We start from the raw sequence: 22012 nt of genomic DNA, 5'->3' as shown, positions 1-22012 counted from the left end.
CCACAATGTCAGACCATAAAGAGTTCACGCCTTAATGATCATGGCCACCAGGCGACCTGGAGGAACAACAGAGAGGTACGGATAAGACTATTCTTAAAACCCCTGTCATGTTTGCAATCCTTCATACACAGATAATGCGCAGGTTGTATAATTCTTATACCTCGTTCTGAAATGTCAGTATGACTAAAAACGACAAGTGTCTGAGCACTGCGTTTCAAGTTTTACAAATTTTTAGGTAACGTAATTCTTCAGTAATTTGTATTGGCTATTTGATTATTTCCGTATAGGTTTTCCGATGGAAGTTGCTGATTGTTTTGACCGGGTCCATAGTTTCGGAAGTGTACTCCGACCGCTAAGTGGTACAAAGCATCAAAGTGTTGAAACTGAAGTAATTTCTAGATTTTAGTAACGATAGAGTTCAATAACTCATAGTAAGGAGAAAGGACCACTGTGCCTAGCAACAAGAATATGACCTACCTTGTACAGACCCATCTTAAGGTAATAAATTTGCCGTGCTGCGCGGCCAACAATTAGGGAAGCACTGGACTCTGGCGTGGTAGCATAACGTTTGATGTATCGTTTGATTCACCTCAACGATTTCTACGAGTATACTGCAAGATCAATTCAAAGAGTAGTATGATTTATTAAACCTCCAACTTCCCATACGTAACAGCTGCCAACAACGGAAAAAGTGTACAATAGTAAAATGATAAAATGGAAAACCACAGAGCTGATAAGTAACATGTGTTATCAGTAAACTGACTGAAAGCAGGCAACTAATCAAGAATGTGGATTATAAATGATGTTGATAGGTTATAGGTGTGACATCTCTCTATTCCCACAGAATCGCGTATCCCTACATAATATAAAATGAAATGCTCGAGTCTGTCTGTCTGTCTGTCTGTCTGTCTGTCTGTCTGTCTGTCTGTCTGTCTGTCTGTCTGTCTGTCTGTCTGTCTGTCTGTCTGTCTGTCTGTCTGTCTGTCTGTCTGTCTGTCTGTCTGTCTGTCTGTCTGTCTGTCTGTCTGTCTGTCTGTCTGTCTGTCTGTCTGTCTGTGACAGCTAATCTCAAGAACCACTGAATGGATTTTGATGCGATTTTCACCATTCTATTAAGCATATCTCTAGGAAGGTTTATGTACAGAATCATTCATCTATGACGAAAGAAAGCCGAGCAGTAACGATTTCAGTGAAACAAGTCAAGGTAAAACGACGTCCATACGCAGCTTGTAGCTTACGATGGCTAAACAATTACAGATATATCTACATTATGTTGGTATGAATTGTTCAACATAAAACGTTCCACAAGAATGTCCGTGACAACATATATCTATCTTTAACACATAGCCCACTACAAGGGCTTTCAAGTTACAGTCTGCAGAAAAGAAATCCTACGTGAAATTTAGAAGCAACCTTGTAAAGTAATCACTTCAAAGTAAATTGTTTATTAACCCAAAGTAACTAATGTAGAAAGCGAATATAGGTCGTGGTACATTGCATTCGAAGTACGTAATATGTACAAGTCAAAGTTATGCAATGGGATGTTTGTTTGTAGTACTGCTTAAGTGGCTATGTCACAAGAGGAACGATCTTAATACAGAGAATCCCTATGCTTCCTTGAGATTTGTTTTTGATTTCAAACGAGTCCTATTCCCGTACTTCGGTATGACAATAAACGAAGCACATGGTCAGACACTTACGACTTGACTTATGACTTATGACCTGAATGTTGTGCCACGGTGTGTTAAGAACATCTTCAAACAATGCGTCTTCATTAAAGTGTTTAAAATCTCTATATGTAATTAATCTCGGCTTGAATTTAGGGCACTTCAAGGAATACGCAGCGTAAACCAGGTCATGTCGGGAGAGACCGGGGACGGGCATTTGTCCATGAGTTAGGATTCGATTGGTATTATTAGTAATTATTAGATCGAGGAGCGTACGTGAGTTGGCAACATGATGTGTAGGATTTAGGGGTAGTATTGTCAAATTAATGGATGAAAATATCTCAGTCAATCGTTTTGTTTCGGTAGATTTCTTTGTCATGTCTGTATTTTAAAGTCTCCCATTAAAATAAAATGCTCATACCTGGGTTTTAGATCACTTGTGATGTTACCAGTCTTCGGTGGACGATACACCACACCAAGCAAGCACTTCGTACCGTGAACTATGAGCTCAACGAACAAGAATTCAGGGCTATTGGAGAACTCACTGGGGTTCTTTAATACCACCTTATACTTCACATCATCCCGTATATACATACCGACTCCTCCACCGAGCTTACCGCTCCTGTCATTCCTAACTAATGAATAACCATTCATACTAATAAAAGATGAAGTGATAGACTGACGCAACCACGACTCGGAGAATAGTATGGCATGCAGGTTGCAGGTTGAGAATATTTCATAAAATTCCGGGAAATGTGGGAGTATGCTCTGAGTGTTTGCATGAGCTATTTGTAAGGAGGTAGGGTAAGACGAAAGAATGTCTTGAAGGTGATTAGCGGTACGTAGGGTGGGGGCTGGGAGATACAGGTAGTGACCTGCTTGGGACTGTGGGTTGGAGAGGCTGAAACTAGAGGCATTTATTTCCTGGTTGCTTGTTGCTGCCAACTTAAAATTTGACTGTAGATATAAAAGGAAAAACTACACTAGATAAAATTAAGATACTAAAAATTGAAATTAATGAATAAAATATAGGCTATAGCTAAAGTTGAAATTCTGATTAAAGTTCTATACAGCGGTATTTAGTTTACGGAATCTCGGCTCATGGTTAGCGAATACGATCGAGATCTTCGCGGTTTGACACAGATATTTTGCGAGTTCCCTGTTTAACATAAATTATGTCATCCTTCGACCTGCAGAAGCCGCAGTCTCTCTGGGGTTAGATCCTCTCTAATTGTTTTGTATGTACCCTTGAGTTTCTTTTTGTTTATAAACATCGCATTTCTTTTCCGATACGAAACAAACTTCATAATTATGAGCCTTGGACGGCCATTTTGACTTTTCCCAACCCTATGCGATATGCCTATTTCGTCCACTGAGATTTCCACCCCAATTTCACGAACAATATCAATGACAATATTGTCCGTGTTTTCTCCTGCAGTTTCTTCCACACCAAACACACGCAAGCACTGTCTTCCTTGGTACTGCTCTAAGCTGTCTGTTTTAATTTGCAGCTCCCTTTTTAATTCCCTTATGGTCGTATCTCTTTCTTCCAGTTTGCTCTTTAGTTCCTCGATCACATTCGTATTGAAATTTATGGTTTCTTTCAGTTGCTCTACAATTTTCTTCGTCACCTGATCTTGGATGAGGTTGTCAAGCGTACTGAGAGTCTCCTTACAGCTCAGCACTTCCTTCACTGCTTGCTTCACAATGGCTTCCATTGGCACCTCTTTAACTTTCGGGGGGCATGGTTGTTTTTGTAGATATTTCGCTTCAGGTTTCACTGAAAACTTCACGAACACATTGACGTGAATAACTGTACAAGTTACAATAACGTATCACAGTTACGACTGTCAAGCTGCTAAAATTCACCTCCTGATGCCGCACAAACCACGAGCCTCGTATTTCGTGACTATACACTATCCGCCATTGTAGGTTACCAGGGATATAAGATATTGGTTAAAGTAGCCTATCACCTGGAATTTATAATTGCTGCCGTGAAAAGCCGGGCCGTGTAGCTAGTTATAAATATGACGAGGTCCTAAATCCTGTCCTGAACTTGTTCAAGGAGGTTGGCACAGAACCACGATCTCGAAACATTAACCTCGAACTCATCAAGGTGGTTTCTTACATTTCAGTAAGGTATCGTTGGGTTGTGTATGTTTATTTTCTTCATGTTTAGTTCTTCAAGCAGACCAAGATTGTTATCATACCTGATATTCGCGTCTATTATACAGCTTTGATTGTTCTTTCCGGCAATCGTGTCTGTTCGCCTGGAACTGCCATTACATGCTGTGGATCTCTTCGCGCACGTTGAAAGTGCTCCTACGAAATTCTTCGTTGCTTGTGCTTGTCTGAGCTCTTTGTCATCCGTATTTCTGCCATAGTTAGTTACTCTACTACCGAACTAACAATATTCATCTCCTTCGTCTAGGACTGCATTTTCTAAATTAATATTTCATGCATTACCTCACTTCGCTTGTCTACACTCCATTATAGGGCTTTTGGATTTATGTATTTTTCACGGTGTACTCCTCTGAGACTTTGGCCACAACAACAACAATAATAATACTAATCGCAAAGCCTCGCCTACTGTGTAAAGGCGTTTTCAGTTGACTCCATCTGGCTGCCTGCTCGCCAATCTCGACGTTCAGTTTCACTCTAGACCTACTAGATAGCAGAGAAAACCGAATCTCTCTTCGGCGTCTATGGCTGAGTGTTAATTAATTTTGCCGTATAATCACCAAACGTGTCACCAGAGATCATTTGTATGGAATATTTTCCACCCTACACAAATCCGACCACCTCTGCCGGATTTTAAACCGCTCCATCCTGACTCGGATCAAGACTCAGCCACTAATCCACAGAAGAATCTGCTTCCTATGGATAAGTGATCCAGAAAATGAAAGGAAAAAAGAACGAAACGAAGCGAAGTGGAACAGATAAAAATGCCGGGGTGAATAGCTCAGATGGTAGAAAGTTGGCCTTGTGAGGAAAGCTTGGCAAGATTGATCCTGGCTCAGTCCGGTGTGGTATTTTTAGGTGCTCACATACGTCGGCTTCGTTTCAGTATTTTTACTGGCACATTAAAAATTCCTGCGGAACATAATTCCGGCACCTCTGCGTCTCTAAGAACAGTAAAAATAGTTAGTGGGACGTAAAATAACAACACTATTATTACATAAAAAAAGAAAATTTCACAAATTGAAAAGAGAGTGGGGCTGATCTCGCTTTGGCAAATATAAATATAATCACTGAGAGATCATTTCAAAATGTTTGCATATCTGTCTATTGGTGTGAAATAATGGCATGTATGATAAAACCACAAGACTTGCAGCCAGAGAATGTAAGCAGGGCTTTACCACCGTCGATGCCCAACATCAAACATAACAAGCTAATTATAACAACTGGGAACGGTTACATCGCGCATTCCTATTTGTTGAGTAGATCCTGCTGACTTGCTGGATAATTGTTGAGTGAATGAAAGAATGAATGGGATGAATGAACGGATTATTGCAGTGGATTTTACTTTGTGTATTTTAAAATTAAGAATTCTTTTGTTGTCATTTTTAATATTATTACTATTGTTTTTGCTATTAATATTATTTGTTTTATTTGTATTTGTAAGTACTGTATAAGTTATGTACATGTATACTCGTCTAGTGGTTATGTGTAAGAGAGGGCCTTGAGCCCTAACTTCGCCACCAATAAAGGCATTATCTATCTATCTATCTATCTATCTATCTATCTATCTATCTATCTACGAAATGTCACTGTAAAATTTGTCACAAATGGAACATAATAATTACTTTTACTTAGCCTAAATGAAGTGAAAAATCTGCGGTAAATTAAGAAATACCGTCGTTATTAGAGAAATATGAATACATACTTAAGGTCTGCAGACAGGACTCCTTTATGTCGTATTCCGCTGCCGGTGCCGTCTTTTGTTAATTTTTTTAGGTCCAGGGCTAGTACCTAGGAATGGGAGCGCTATGTCTGTGGATTCTCGTTATCTTTGTCCATATGACCAAAGCGGCCAGTTGAAACAGCAAAATGGAGGTCAACAGCTTTTACGATGTTATTTCGTTCTTCAATGAGGCAAATGACCATGTTACAGTGATGTGGATTGAACTCTACGGAAAAACAACTAAGGACTCATTCAACAATTTGGTGCTGTACATTACAGAGAAATATCATAAGTACCACAAAAAAGGATTTTTGTTGAAAGAAAAATAGCATGATCCCTGGACCAATAAATATTTTTTATTTTTGTTCGAACGAAAATAGCATGATCCCTGGACCAATACATCACCAGTCCACAGAATTCTTCTTATGTACATTGGCCACAGCTTTTTGTCGCATATTAAATCTTGCATATAGCGATACAATTCAGGAAATTATGTCATTGACAACTGAAGCAATGAAACGAAAGCAAAGAACTTCAGTGAACACAGACATCACACTCGAAATTGTTGAAAGTGTAAGACAAACAAAAGACATACGTGTGTTACTGGGAGCGTAGCACCAAAAGTACTTGTAAAGTAGTAAAATAGGTATACACTTCAACTGTGTAAAAGCAATTATTATGTTCCATTTGTGACAAATTTTACAGGGTCGTTTCGTAGATAGGAATGCGCGACGTAACCCTGGGAAATACCTTATTAAATCAATTCCATCACAATGATGAAAGCAATCCAATTATTAACTGGTCACAATTGATATTCAATTGAAATGAGTCCAACTGCAATGACCTAGAATAAATTTCATCGCACCAATTGGTTCCGCAATGGATAGGAAGCACATTAAACTGAAATCAGCATCAGATTAACGATTTGAGCGATGATTCATGTGCATAATGTCACAGCTAGATTCGTAAAACGCTAAGATGTAAATAGCGAGGTGATGGCCTCTATGCAGTTGATCATGTTATATAGCACGGATTTTTCTGCAGTAATAGGTTAGAATGCAAACTAATTTTGTTTTTTAGGAGTTGTCGCCTAGACCACTCTTCCGTATTATAGGGAGAGCAACATACATTCTAGCGAGTTCTGATGTGGCGAATTCCTAATGTTTATGCAAAACTCGTAGCATAACTGTTGTGCAGATTGCAGCATACTTGTTACTCGCTACAGTAAGTGTGCATTCTAACATATTACTGCATAAAATTCAGGCTATATTAATGTATATTCAACAGGAGGAGGGAACTGAGAAGAATAGAACGTTTTTGCAATAGTTCCGTTTTTAACGTAGACGTACGTTCCTCAACAGCGGGTACATGGAAAGAAAAATTGTAATACGCTTTTAGTGTTTGGGTAGAACGCCTTTATCCCCGAGAATATTTAACTTTCGATTATGTTTAATGTCTCAAGTGACAGATAAAAGAATAGATTACCGGTTGAAAGAAAGGAATTGAAAATCTGATATTTTTATGAAATAGCGCATTAATTAAGCCAAAAATGTCTGCTAAAGATGCGACGTCACATACTCTGTTATAAGATGGCACTGTGTTGATCCACCCTGTCAGTTTGAAGTTAGCTGTCGTTGTGAATACATCGTGGTCAGTTGTATAGAACAACAAATTTAATAATGGGAAAGAACTATTTGATTAGGATTCGGTAAAAACATGCAAAATAATAAGTTGAGTCGAAAAATTTGCATGGTTAAGGAATGAAAGAAATGAAACGAAATTTATTATCCGCATAATCTTTGTCTTTTTTTCTAATAGCCGGGCTGAGTGGTTCAGGCAGTTCTGACCCCAACTTGGCAGGTTCAATCCTGGCTCAGGCCGGTGGTTTTTGAAGGTGCTCAAATACGTCAGCCTCGTGTCGGTAGATTTATTGGCGCGTTAACTCCTCCGGGACTAAATTGCGGCACCTCGGTGTCTCCGGAAACCGTAAAAGTTGTTAGTGGGACGTAAAGCAAATATCACTATTTCTAAAAAGCAAGTCTACGAAACCCTCAAAACAGTGCGGTTGTTACAATAGCAACAGTGGATAGCCATATGGAGGGAGAGTGTTATTCGATTTGAATTTCTAAGTTCGCAATGGGCTGCTGAAACTCGGATACACATCTTAGTGTAGCGGCTATGTGTACCTCAGAACAGGACCACTGTAGAAATCAGATTCCATGCTGGCCATTTGAGTCATTAGAAGGATAGATAGATAAGAAATGGGTGAGCCCTATCTTCGCAGAGCTCCACACGTAGGTCTATGAAGACCCTTTGTGCCCCTTAAACAGGTTTGCCTAGTCCAGCCCTAGTGCTCCTATAAAGGATACCAGTGTCCGGATATTGGCATTCCTGATGTCTTCCAGCCTCACAAAATGTGAGCCAAGGTATCGATGTCTGGTGCTTGCAAGAGCCTCGCACTGACATAACACATGCGCGGAGGTCTCCTCCTCCTTACCGCATCTTCTACACATCGGATCCTGGGTGATTTTCATGATGTGTAGGTGTCTCTGTAAGGTATTGTGGCCTGTTAACAGTCCAACTACCATTCTCATTCTGGTCCTATTCAAATTCATTAGGACCTTTTTATAACTTTGGCTAGGCCCTTTGATAAGTTCACGTGCCTGCCTTGCTATAGTTAACCTCTTCCAAATATATAAGTGAGACTGGTTTGTCCACTGGGATATTACCAGTCTCACGCTTCGGAGTGACACTCCCAGGAAGGGCTCTGGTCCTGTGAAAGAACCTTTTGAGCCTTGTTTCGCTAGTTTGTCAGCTTCTTAATTTCCACTGATACCTGTGTGCCCAGGGACCCATAATAGGGTAACTGAGCTAAATTCACACAGCTGATCTAACATCCTTTGGCATTCCCCTACCAATTTTGATGTTGTTTTAACTGCACATAGTGCTTTTAGTGCTGCCTGGCTATCACTGAAGATAGTGATGCATCTTCTGTGTCCAGGCATATTCCATATATATACAGCACAGGCTAGTATTGCGTATACTTCGGCCTGGAAAACAGTAGCATATTTACCCATAGGAAGGGAGAGCCTTGTCTTAGGCCCCCAGACCCCGGCGCCTGTGCCCGTCTCCGTCCGCGAGCCATCTGTGTACCATGTACAGCCCGCAGACTTAAGATGGGCCCCAGCATCCGCGGCCCACTCCTCCCTTGTGGGTATCACCACTGTAAATTTATAATTCAAATTAAAACTAGGCTTCATCAGATCCCCGATCATCATTGTCATAGGGCAAGTCTGGTGGAGCCTTGTAGTCATTAGAAGGACCTAACACTTTATACAAAACACCCGAGGTGTTGTTATTTCAGTATAGAATTATCGATGTGAAGCGTGGATTAGCTATCGGCTCAATATCAATTGTATCTCAGTCTTCAGGAACAGAAACGGCGTTCCGCACAAACGTCAAGTGGCAGGACTTCGTTTTCAATCTTGTTGTTCTTGAGAAATCGTGCTTCAGCGGTGTGGAATTCATCATTAGACAACGGAGTTTTAGGCAGTGACAGGTTTGAATGCAAACCGTTCTTCCAAAATATAGCAAGGGTAACATAAATTCTAGGAGTTCTAGTACCCCTAATGCTTATGCAACTCTCATAGCTTAACCGTTGTACAGGATAGTGTATACTTGTTACTCTCTTAAGTAAGTTTGCATTCTAACCTATCCTTGCGGTTTCTGGCTCACTACTATAGGTCTTCGACAGTTGACAGGACACGTGCGCTCTGTAGGTGCTCGGCAAAACACTTTTGTAGTGAAATTTGCCCCGTTACAAGACGGCTTTAAAAGGAAGAAAAGAACAGAAAAACAAACGGTAAATGTAACAAATATAAACTCTCAAACTTGGAGGGTACTTCACGAGGATCACCATATTTGGCTCTAAACCACATCTATTGTTGAAAAATTGTTCGAAAAATAATAACATTTAATATATTACACTGCTTGTTCGAAGCCTCCGTGGCTCAGGCGTCCTCTCACCGCTGGATGCTGTGGTTCAAATCCCGGTCACTCCATGTGAGATTTGTGCTGGACAAAGTGGTAGCAGGACAGGTTTTTCTCCAGGTACTCCGGCTTTCCCTGTCATCTTCATTCATTCCATCCCTGACCCGGTAGAATGACTGGAAACAGGCTGTGGATTTTCATCTCATGTTACACTGCTTGTTATTTTGTGAGAAATTCTGGTTGACTGCGTTATGATTATGTTATTCGTATTTTACTTCATTAGCTTCCTGTAAATTATCAAAGCTAACACAGCAACAAAGCATAACAAAGACTCAAAATTTGAGTACCTGTAAGAAAATTTTGATCAATGTTCTTTCTGTAGTTCAAATTCGTGTGCGTTTTTTATTATTATTATTATTATTATTATTATTATTATTATTATTATTATTATTATTATTATTATTATTTTGTTTCACCCTCTTTGGGGTACGTGAAATCAATCATTTCTCTGCGTGTTGTTCTTTTCTTAGTACTAAGTATTCCTTCATTCTTTCTGATCTTCATTTTCTCCCGTCTCTCACTTTTAATGTAGAGTTGTCTTTGAACCTTATATTTTCGTCTTTATTTATTACTTTATCTGGTCGATAGAATGGTGAATTTTCTGTAATTTTTAATTCTACTAGGTCTTTTTCCAGTCTCTTTAAACCATTTGGGTTTTATATTACGTTTACGGAAGAAGTCAAAGATGTAATCGAAACAGACTTTCAACGTATTAGGTCGTGTTACGTACATGTGGTATGTGTTGAAGAGATGTTATGTATAGAACAAAATGGCCAGCCGGACACCAGTGGGATCCGAACCCACAACCCCCCGATTTCGCGTCGGTTGCTCTACCAATTGAGCTATGGTGGCCTAGGCCATCTATGTTCTGTTTGAAAGGATCCGAGCTACAGGTCTGGCACTGCTGCTAGCACACTGTAGAGTGCGTTTAAGTCGCCCGTTGTGGGGCATGTCAATGAATATTGAATTTTCACAACCGCATTGTCAAAGATGTGTTTGGTTAATCTATTAGAGTTCATTCTGAGAGGATGACCGTAAAAATGTATCTTTCTCCTTCGCATAGAGTTTATCAGTTTTCTTGTAGATGTTTCATTCGTGATGTATGTTATGTTATTATCCTGACATTTTGGTCCTATGATCTTTCTTAAATTTGTCCTTTATTTTAGTCCGGGTTTCTACATCTGGCCTTTCAAAATCATGTTTAGTGTTTCTACTGCGTATACTACTTCTGGTTTAATCACTGTTTTATTCTCATTATTATTATTATTATTATTATTATTATTATTATTATTATTATTATTATTATTATTATTATTATTATTATTATTATTATTATTATTATTATTATTATTATTATTATGCTATATTGCTAGTCCCGTGGTCTAGCGGTAGCAAGTTTGCCGCTCACCTGGGGGCCACGGATTCGATTCCTGGCCAGGTCAGGGATTTTTACCAGGACCTAAAGGCTGGTTCGAGGTCCACTCAGCCTACGTGATTACAATTAAGGAGCTATCTGACAGTGAGATAGTGCTCCGGTCTAGAAAGCCAAGAATAATGGACATAAGGATTTGTTGCACTAACCATGCGTCACCTCATAATGTGCAGGCCTTAGAGCTTAGAAGTGTTCAGTTGGTAGGCTATGGCCCGCCATAGCTGTAGTGCCGTGCGGAGGGAGGGATTATGCTGTACCAACGAGTGAGCAGAATAAAGCGGAACCGCTCCATCCTGTGCGCGGGAATTGCTGAGTGAGTGAGTCGGCCGGTGACGAAATACAGTGCCGGATGTACTGATGACCGCGCTACCGCGCCAGGTATCAGTCTTTGTTAAACGTGTGCAAACGTAGCACGTGTTTCGTTGGTGACATTATTAGAGTGTGCGAAATCAGTGAAATGGCTCAGCTGGCTCAAGTCGGGTATCGTTATTCTGTTCCCTAAAGAGTATTGATTTACGATTCACACGTCAGTTCAGAAAGTACGAGGGCCGTAAGGAGACTATTTCATGAGAAGTTTCATGATGTTCAAGTTACAGGTCGGACTTCGATTCATAGATTAGTAAATAAATTACGTAAGACGGGAAGTCTTCTTGGTAAGGAACGTAATAAACCACACAAGAAACTGTACGTAACATTGGTAACGCTCTGAAACGGTCACCTACATAATCACTTCGACGACTTGCTCAGGAAATGGAAATTTCCTATGGTTCTTTTCGATCGTGTACAAAATTACTGAAGTGAAAACCGTACAAAACTACTGCAGTACAAGAACTTAAACCGGGTACGAATGCAATTTCGGGAATGGGTTTTTAATGCGAAACATGACGGAGAAATTGACCCTAATCTAATGTACTTATATTTTTTTCTTTCTTGTTTGTTTGTTTGTTTGTTTGTTTGTTTGTTTCTTTGTTTGTTTGTTTGTTTGTTTGTTTGTTAGAAATAGCTTACGCGACAATATATTTACTGCACACTTCCTGTCACGCACGCTCCTCACATGTACCTGCGCCCAGGCTGCGGGCTGGTTCCGCTTTATGTTGCTCACCCTGTAGTAATTCATAAATATTAATGTCCTTTTCTGCTTCTGGTCTTTCTTTTTAATTTTTCTTTCATTGGAATGCAATCTCTCGTTATGGTATAATTTCTTGTAATATGTTGTTTTATCTAACCTTTAAATATCGAGCTTATATTACTGTATTTTAAGCAGGTATGACGTTGGGATATGTCTGAATTGCAATTTTATTATTATTATTATTATTATTATTATTATTATTATTATTATTATTATTATTATTATTATTATTATTATTATTATTATTATTATTATTATTATTATTATTATTATTATTATTATTATTATTATTATTATTATTATTATTACACGCTCGTCTGGTGGAAATGATCGTAAAAGCATTAAGGCTTCATGGTCTGTCATAGTGGTTAGCCGGTTTGAGTCTCATTGGTCGAAAAGATTTTCACCATCAGAATGTTGGCTGGCAATCAGTAGACTGCGTGCGTGCATTCATATGAAGTGAGGGTATACGATGCCATTGATGGTGTTCCGTCCGTCGCACGGGGACGTAAAGATTTGGGCAAACCACTTGGTGTTATTGAACAGGGGTAGCCTATGTGATAGCACCAGCTTTCACTCTCTCCATACCTACTATTATACACTGACTGACAGAGCAAATGCAACACCAAGAAGGAGTGGTTCGAAAAGGATGAAAGTTGGGGAAAAAACAGAGACGGCACGGACGAATAATTGATGTTTATTTCAAACCGATATGCAGGTTACACAATGCGCACGGCATCGACTCAGTAGGATGTAGGACCACCGCGAGCGGCGATGCACGCAGAAACACGTGGAGCTACAGAGTCAGTAAGAGTGCGGATGGTGTCCTGAGGGATGGTTCTCCATTCTCTGTCAACCATTTGCCACAGTTGGTCGTCCGTACGAGGCTGGGGCAGAGTTTGCAAACGGCGTCCAATGAGATCCCACACGTGTTCGATTGGTGAGAGATCCGGAGAGTACGCTGGCCACGGAAGCATCTGTACACCTCGTAGAGCCTGTTGGGAGATGCGAGCAGTGCGTGGGCGGGCATTATCCTGCTGAAACAGAGCATTGGGAAGCCCCTGAAGGTACGGGAGTGCCACCGGCCGCAGCACATGCTGCACGTAGCGGTGGGCATTTAACGTGCCTTGAATACGCACTAGAGGTGACGTGGAATCATACGCAATAGCGCCCCAAACCATGATGCCGCGTTGTCTAGCGGTAGGGCGCTCCACAGTTACTGCCGGATTTGACCTTTCTCCACGCCGACGCCACACTCGTCTGCGGTGACTATCACTGACAGAACAGAAGCGTGACTCATCGGAGAACACGACGTTCCGCCATTCCCTCATCCAAGTCGCTCTAGCCCGGCACCATGCCAGGCGTGCACGTCTATGCTGTGGAGTCAATGGTAGTCTTCTGAGCGGACGCCGGGAGTGCAGGCCTCCTTCAACCAATCGACGGGAAATTGTTCTGGTCGATATTGGAACAGCCAGGGTGTCTTGCACATGCTGAAGAATGGCAGTTGACGTGGCGTGCGGGGCTGCCACCGCTTGGCGGCGGATGCGCCGATCCTCGCGTGCTGACGTCACTCGGGCTGCGCCTGGGCCCCTCGCACGTGCCACATGTCCCTGCGCCAACCATCTTCGCCACAGGCGCTGCACCTTGGACACATCCCTATGGGTATCGGCTGCGATTTGACGAAGCGACCAACCTGCCCTTCTCAGCCCGATCACCATACCCCTCGTAAAGTCGTCTGTCTGCTGGAAATGCCTCCGTTGACGGCGGCCTGGCATTCTTAGCTAAACACGTGTCCTGTGGCACACGACAACACGTTCTACAATGATTGTCGGCTGAGAAATCACGGTACGAAGTGGGCCATTCGCCAACGCCGTGTCCCATTTATCGTTCGCTACGTGCGCAGCACAGCGGCGCATTTCACATCATGAGCATATCTCAGTGACGTCAGTCTACCCTGCAATTGGCATAAAGTTCTGACCACTCCCTCTTGGTGTTGCATTTGCTCTGTCAGTCAGTGTATTTCACTTCAAATTTTAATCTCACATAAACCTCTGATGAGATTGATGTCACGAAGGGCGACCGGTCGTAAAAATTCGCTACGAAGATTCGCCGCACTTCATACCCGATCCTGTAGAGAAACGGGACAAGCACTGGAAATTTTATTTTTATTATGTTTATTATTATTATTATCATCATCATTCATTCATCGGTACAGCCATCTCTGATCTACATGCCCTTCTCTTTGAACTCTGACCAGAGATTATTAAGTCTTTGGCTTCTCATTTCCCTGTCTTCCGCCGACATGTTCCGTGGCTATGCAGGTGCATCTCTCACTCCTGCAACCTTCTTCCTAAATGTTGTTCTGTCCTGTACCTCTTCCTCCTTGAGACCCGACTCTTCTAGGTTCTTGTCCCACCCAGGCTGTTTTCCACTTTCCTTGCCAATCTCTCTTGATTCATCACATATCTTCTTTTCCTCCTCGTCGTTGTTATTTTTTCGATGGTTTTGTAGAGTTCTTGATTTCATCTCAACCGGAAACTATGTTGGTCATTTTGCAACTTCTTTGGACCCAAGATTTTTCGAATATACTCCTCTTTTCCTTTTTCGCTTTTTCAAGATCTGAGTCTGCCATCCTCGTCAGAGTTCTGCTCCGTAAAGACACTTCGTTCTGACCACTGTGCAATAACGTCTACCGAGATCGATAGCTGCAGTCCCTTAATTGCGGCCAGTATCCAGTAGTCGGGAAATAGTAGGTTCGAACCCCACTGTCGGCAGCCCTGAAAATGGTTTTCCGTGTTTTCCCATTTTCACACCAGGCAAATGCTGGAGCTGTACCTTAATTAAGGCCACGGCCGCTTCCTTCTCACTCCTAGCCCTATCCTGTCCCATCGACGCCATAAGACCTATCTGTGTCGGTGAGACGTAAAGCAACTAGCAATAACGTCTTAATTTGGCTTGAATGGAAATGGACTTTTACTTGTGTCATGGCTTAGGCTGAAGGCCATCTTCATCCTCCTCACCCTCTATTTTCATGCCTCCTAACTGAGTTACAATCCTGACTAATGGCATTTGCTTTGCCTGAATCCACGAATGATGTCTTATTTGAAAGGAAATTCTTAATCCATTACGATTATTATTCATTAATATATATCTCACGGAGCTCGATAGCTGCAGTCGCTTAAGTGCGCCCAGTATCCAGTATTCGGGAGAGAGTGGATTCGAACCCCACTGTCGTCAGCCCTGGAGATGGTTTTCCGTGGTTTCCCATTTTCACACCAGACAAATGCTGGGGCTGTACCTTAATCAAGGCCACGGCCGCTTCCTGCCCACTTCTAGCCCTTTCCTGTCCCATCGTCGCCATAAGACCTAACTGTGTCAGTTGCGACGTAAAGCAACTTGCAAAAAAATATATATCTCTTGCATTTCCGTTGTGTGAAATGAGGGCAATCCACGGAATATTTTCATTAACAATGCCGACAGTGAGGTTGGATACCACAATTCTCCGAATGAAGCGCGCAACTTTGTGACCCCTGAGCAAAAACGAGGAAACTAAAGCTAAACGCAGATGTATTCAATTGTTAATATGAACATGCAGTACATTAAAACTGTACGTGAGCTGGAAGCACACATAGTTTATAGCCAGTTATGTGTTACATATTCCTTGCTCTCTCTCGCACAACAGAAAATTCCTTATATGATGACATTATTATTATTATTATTATTATTATTATTATTATTATTATTATTATTATTATTATTATTATTATTATTATTATTATTATGTATTTATTATTTTATTGCTATTATTATTAATATTATTACATGCCGGATCGGTCAACTTCGGTCCACGTCATTTCAACTTTCTTTTGGGTTTCCTCGGAAACCGTGGAACGCTTGAAGTTTCTTCTAATTGGGACACGCTCCTGGATCTCATTTTGTGTGACTCCCACTTCTTCAAGATCTCTATCCACATCAATGAACCAAGCCCCTTTGGTTTCCTTCTGCTGAAAGAAGGTAAGGGTGCGGTTGTTCAGTTTTGTTGGGTGCATTCGTGTCACATGCCCATAAAAGATAGTTGTTCTTTCCCGGATTGTATCGGTAAACTTTTCTACTTGGGTGCATATTTCGTCGTTATACCCTCTTCTGTACTCCCCATTGTCTTTGACGGGACCTAAGATCTATCTCAAAATCTACCTTTCTTTGGCCTCCAGTTTCTCGATCAGGTATATTTAGTTCGTTGAAAGACATCCTGAAGCACATAAGAGCTCTGCACTGCAGTTATGACTCAGCTTTGCTTTGAAGGATATGGACAGTTTGTTGTATAGAGTAATAATAATAATTGTACCGGCTGGTACACCTCTACGCCGCACATTTGAATTTTCCGCCTTAAAGTACTCCTCTACAGGAGAAACAGTGAACATAAAACTGGATCTAGTTAAAATTTTCCTCTGAAGATGTCACTGTGTGAATTTCGACTTGTTTTTGTTTACTAATTATCAAGAAGTGTCGACATTCTCTCATAGATGTCTCTACTAAAAAACTATGATCATGCACTCTGGTGCGAAGTGAAGTAATTTTATTTGAAGAAATTTTGTACTCATAAGTTTTTGTCCTTACTAAATTTCGTTCTTTCATTTGTGGGTTGGCAATATTAATCTTTCCTTCCGCCAGTTTTGAACTTAGCCAATCCAGAATTTATGTAATTAATTTTTGACCAATCGTGTCTTTCTTCTTCGATTTTGATGTGTAACTGTAAGCTACCCAATAAACGCCTGTGGGTGTGTCTTAATTATTCATGAAAGGTCTCGAAGCTTCACCGAGGGTATAAAAACTCCTGATTATCTTGTCTCTCGGCCACTTCATCAACATCTAACTTAGTGTATTGACGTGTAGCAGGAGGCGGGAAGCGCCTCTTTCTTCAGGCAGCAGTTCTTCAGTAAGGTAATGGCCGCTTAACATCTTTATTTCTTGCTAGCTCAGCAGTTTAACCCGCGGGGAAGGTCCGAACCCTTTACCATGTAACCTATCTCTATAAACATATAAATTTCTTCCAGTTTATGTAAAAACTTCATGTATCTTTAACTGTAAATCGGGAATAGAGAGTGCTTTACCCTCTCGAGCTCCCCTTCAGTTTGATTTGAGGTGACTACGTTTTCGTAACCGATTTTCTACTCTTCCTTGATGTGTTAAATTTATTCAGTATACGAGTCACCTTCATAGATTGGGAATAGCCCCTATTTCATCGGCCTTGTGCCTCTTAGGTTTTAAGAAGTTTCATGTAGGAGTGCACATTCACGCCTTCATTCATTTTTGCATTTTGGGCCATTTACTTAAACTATTATTTTTCTACTAAGGCCCAGTAGGCTGGGTACAAGATACCCCCGTGTCATGTTGTGTAAGTTGTGCCTTGATGGCAATTTAGGGTCAAGCCTGGTAATGCCTTTAATAGGCTTGGAAAACTGAGAGCGGGTCAGCTCTTTTATGTATTGGAAATGTGCCTCTAGGAGGCTTGATATTCGAAGGTGGGAGCAAGTGCTCCATATTATTAGGAGATTTCTACCCTGTGGTAAATATGTGTTTGTGAGCTGAGAGCTCAGGAATTGTAAAACTTGGGGCTTGAATCCCAGATTGTTAAATTGTCTCTAAATCTTGGCTTTTCCTCGTCTTGTACCTGATTGTCGGTTATTTGTTGACTTGTTATTTGTTAAACTTTGAAATTCTATGTGAAAATTGTTAAGTTTTGCTGTTTTCGAAAATATAACCTTTAGTGCAATTTTAATTCATATCTCGGCCTTGTAGTTAGACCCATTCACCCCGGCACCTTCTTTCACCTCTGCTGTTCCACAGATACCTCGGAATAATAATAATAATAATAATAATAATAATAATAATAATAATAATAATAATAATAATCGTATGGCTTCATCCAGTCCGTGTGTTGTTGTTGTTGTTGAGTGATTGGGTCATCAATCCGACAACTGACCTGATGTAGCGCCCCTTGCCACCCCATCCTGTGGTAACCTTAACTGCTACATCCTACATCTGCTCTAATCTCCTTTTCAAATTTATACCATGGTATACCCCTATCGTTCTTTTCGCCTACTCTATCCTCAAAAACCAACTGAACAAGTCCTGGATGTCTTAAGATATTTCCTCACATTTTATCTTTTCTTCTGGTCAAATGTACGCAAATCCTTCTCCCCTCACCAGTTTAATTCAGTATATTTTCATTCGTGACTCGATATCGTCCGTTCAGCATTCTTCTGCAACACCACATTTCAAAAGTTTCTATTGTCTTCCCTTCGGAGCTAGTTATTATCAATGTTTCACCTGCGTACAATGGCACGCTTCGGACACAATTCTTCAGAAACATCTTTCTAATTTCTATTTCAATATTGGAAGTAAGGAAGGCCTTCCTTGCTTATGCTAGTCTACGTTTTATGTCCTCCTTACTTCTTCCATCATTAATTATTCTACTATCCAAGTAACAATATTCATCTATTCCCTTTATAGTTTATTTCCTAATCGAAAATTTCCTGCATCACTTGACTTCGTCCGACTGCATGCCATAACTTTTGATTTAGATTTACCTATTTTCATCCTATACTACTTTTTCAGGAATATGTGCATACCATTCCGGAATTTCTCAAAATCTTCTGCAGACTGAGATATAGGCCTAATGGCAAATCTCAGCGTTTTCATATCTTCTCCATGGATTTTGATTCCCTTTCGAGATTCCTCTTTGAAGTGCACTAATCTTAATTTGACACTTTCTAGGCTGCCTTTACGTCAATTTCGACATTTTATTTTACTCCACCAGATGGCAGATGAAACTAAACTCTCCCTGAAGATCTTCGGATGAGTTTTAATTATGAACGATAAGCTCTAAATTCTTCTTCATTCTTTTATCGTACGACATGGAATTTTTCCGCCCTTCATTCATCCGACAAACTCTCGCGGTCTCAAACCCGTGAACTTGGTACCAGAGGACCGATTGCCCCACAGCTGGAGCTGAAGAAGAAGAAGAAGAAGATCACAAGGAAGAGGAGATGTAGAAGATCTAGGAGATACTTAACGAGGTGCAAAATCTCTCTCCAAGGAGGCTACAAAGAATTCAAACACGTGTTGACTTGCATGTTTTTAAAAAGAAATGCTATTTGTTCGGGGCGTCGACCCTTGTGGATATTTTTCCCCCGTGACTTGCATGTTACTCGTGCAAAAAAGTTCTGGGGTGTTTACGAAATACAGTCTTCTTGAATTTAAGACATTGGTTTGGTGTAAGGTATTGTAGTTACTAGTTTTTTTGTTTACATTTGACTTATTAATTATAAACAAATTTGAATACCTTAAGGACCTTGGGCTCGAAATTTTGTTCAACCACTGGGGCTACAGATATGCCTCCAGCAATACGGAACTCGCCTCACCACGCCAGGTCGCGTCGCCTTTGAGACGCTCCCGCTAAGTACTTTGCCACTTAACAATGACATTTATAGTTTTCGAATTCTCGCAATCAACTCTATTCTTCCGAATAATACCCCATCCAATGACGTCATGCATCATACGTCCTTACAGTGAGATATTGAACATTGCCATTGAATCAGATTTCAAGAAATGATTTATATGTTAAAACTTCCATGTTTTGACATAAATATATCTTATGGCTGGGTTCATGTGAACATTTATATTACGGAAGATGGCGTGACGGAATTGAAATATTAGCTAATATGCAGGCTGTGATGTAAAATATGGATCAATGGCCAGACAATGTTACCTAGCAACCGAGCAGGCTGTGATGTATGGTATGAATGGATGGCCGGACAGTGTTACCTAGCAACCGTACAGGCTGTGATGTAAGGTATGGATGTATGCCCAGACAGTGTTACCTAGCAACCGTGCAGGCTGTGATGTACAGTATGAATGGATGGCCGGACAGTGTTACCTAGCAACCGTGCAGGCTGTGATGTATGGTATGGATGGATGGCCGAACAGTGTTACCTAGCAACTGTGGAGGCTGTGATGTAAAATATGGATCAATGGCCGGACACTGTTACCTAGCAACCGTGGAGGCTGTGATGTATGGTATGGATGGATGGTCAGACAGTGTTACGTACAACCGTACAGGCTGTGATGTATGGTATGGATGGATGGCCAGACAGTGTTACGTAGCAACCGTACAGGCTGTGATGTACGGTATGGATGTATGCCCAGACAGTGTTACCTAGCAACCGTACAGGCTGCGGTGTATGGATGGATGGCCGAACAGTGTTACCTAGCAATCGTACAGGCTGTGATGTAAGGTATGGATGTATGCCCAGACAGTGTTACCTAGCAATCGTACAGGCTGTGATGTATGGATCGCCAGACTGTGTTACCTAGCAACGGTACAGGCTGTGATGTAAGGTATGGATATATGCCCAGACTGTGTTACTTAGCAACGGTACAGGCTGTGATGTAAGGTATGGATGTATGCCCAGACAGTGTTACCTAGCAATCGTACAGGCTGTGATGTAAGGTATGGATGTATGCCCAGACTGTGTTACCTAGCGACCGTACAGGCTGTGATGTAAGGTATGGATGTATGCCCAGACTGTGTTACCTAGCGACCGTACAGGCTGTGATGTAAGGTATGGATGTATGCCCAGACTGTGTTACTTAGCAACGGTACAGGCTGTGATGTAAGGTACGTATGGATGGCCAGAGAGTGTTACCTAGCAATCGTACAGGCTGTGATGTATGGATCGCCAGACTGTGTTACCTAGCAACGATACAGGCTGTGATGTAAGGTATGGATGTATGCCCAGACTGTGTTACCTAGCGACCGTACAGGCTGTGATGTAAGGTATGGATGTATGCCCAGACTGTGTTACTTAGTAACGGTACAGGCTGTGATGTAAGGTATGGATGTATGCCCAGACTGTGTTACCTAGCAACCGTACAGACTGTGATGTAAGGTATGGATGTATGCCCAGACAGTGTTACCTAGCAACCGTACAGGCTGTGATGTAAGGTATGGATGTATGCCCAGACTGTGTTACCTAGCAACCGTACAGGCTGTGATGTATGGTATGGATCGACGGCCAGACAGTATTACCTAGCAACCATGCAGGCTGTGCTGTGAAGTTTGAATGGATGCCCAGAAAATGTTACCATGTTACTTAGCAACCTTGCATCCTCTGATGTAAGGTTTGGATTGATGGGCAGACAATGTTACCTAGTAACCGTATGTCTGGCTGTCAACTGAAATTAGCAGCCGTTAATGGTTTACCATGACCGTGATACATACTTATGATCATTTAATTTTCTGAAGGGAAAAGTTGTGTTTTCTTTTAACATGGATATTTTTTTGGGCTTGGAGTTCTATCTGAAATTAGCGTGGACAGTCTTCACTGGACAGAAACTGATACCGTAACCAGGCAACCAGTGTACGTCATACGAATGGAGTAACGACGCCATTTTCGCGGAGGTATATTTTTTGAATACTTTTGACAAGAGAACATTAATTAAAATTCTGAACACAGCGCAAGGAAGAGAAAATTATTTCATCTTCTAAACCTAAAACATATGCTTCATTTGATGTTTCTGTATGATGCTGAGAAAACTGTTCATTTTTATGATGTTTTGGGGTGTTCTATGCAACACGCGATTATTCGCCACATGCTAGGGAATATCATGTATTGTAACCATTTAAACTAAGAGACAAATCAGCAGTTGGAGAGTGACTCTAACGACTGGACCTATAACACTGTGCTTGCTGAATGCCCCAGATGCCCCGTTGCAACATTTTATGAACACCACCTAATCTAAGTAATGTTGTATATTCTAAGTGTAAT

The 22012-nt window shown here is 41.1% G+C and overlaps 1 protein-coding gene across 1 annotated transcript in view; it reads left to right on the top strand.

Annotated features, from left to right (window-relative positions):
* Nlg3 (Neuroligin 3) overlaps window positions 1-22012 on the top strand; it is a 639972-nt gene that overhangs the window by 192096 nt on the left and 425864 nt on the right. The window lies entirely within an intron of this gene.

This window comes from Anabrus simplex, chromosome 14 (assembly GCF_040414725.1).
Source record: "Anabrus simplex isolate iqAnaSimp1 chromosome 14, ASM4041472v1, whole genome shotgun sequence".
NCBI classification, from domain to species: domain Eukaryota; kingdom Metazoa; phylum Arthropoda; class Insecta; order Orthoptera; family Tettigoniidae; genus Anabrus; species Anabrus simplex.
The sequence above is the reverse complement of the archived record's forward strand: the minus strand, read 5'-3'. Positions and strand labels throughout refer to the sequence as shown.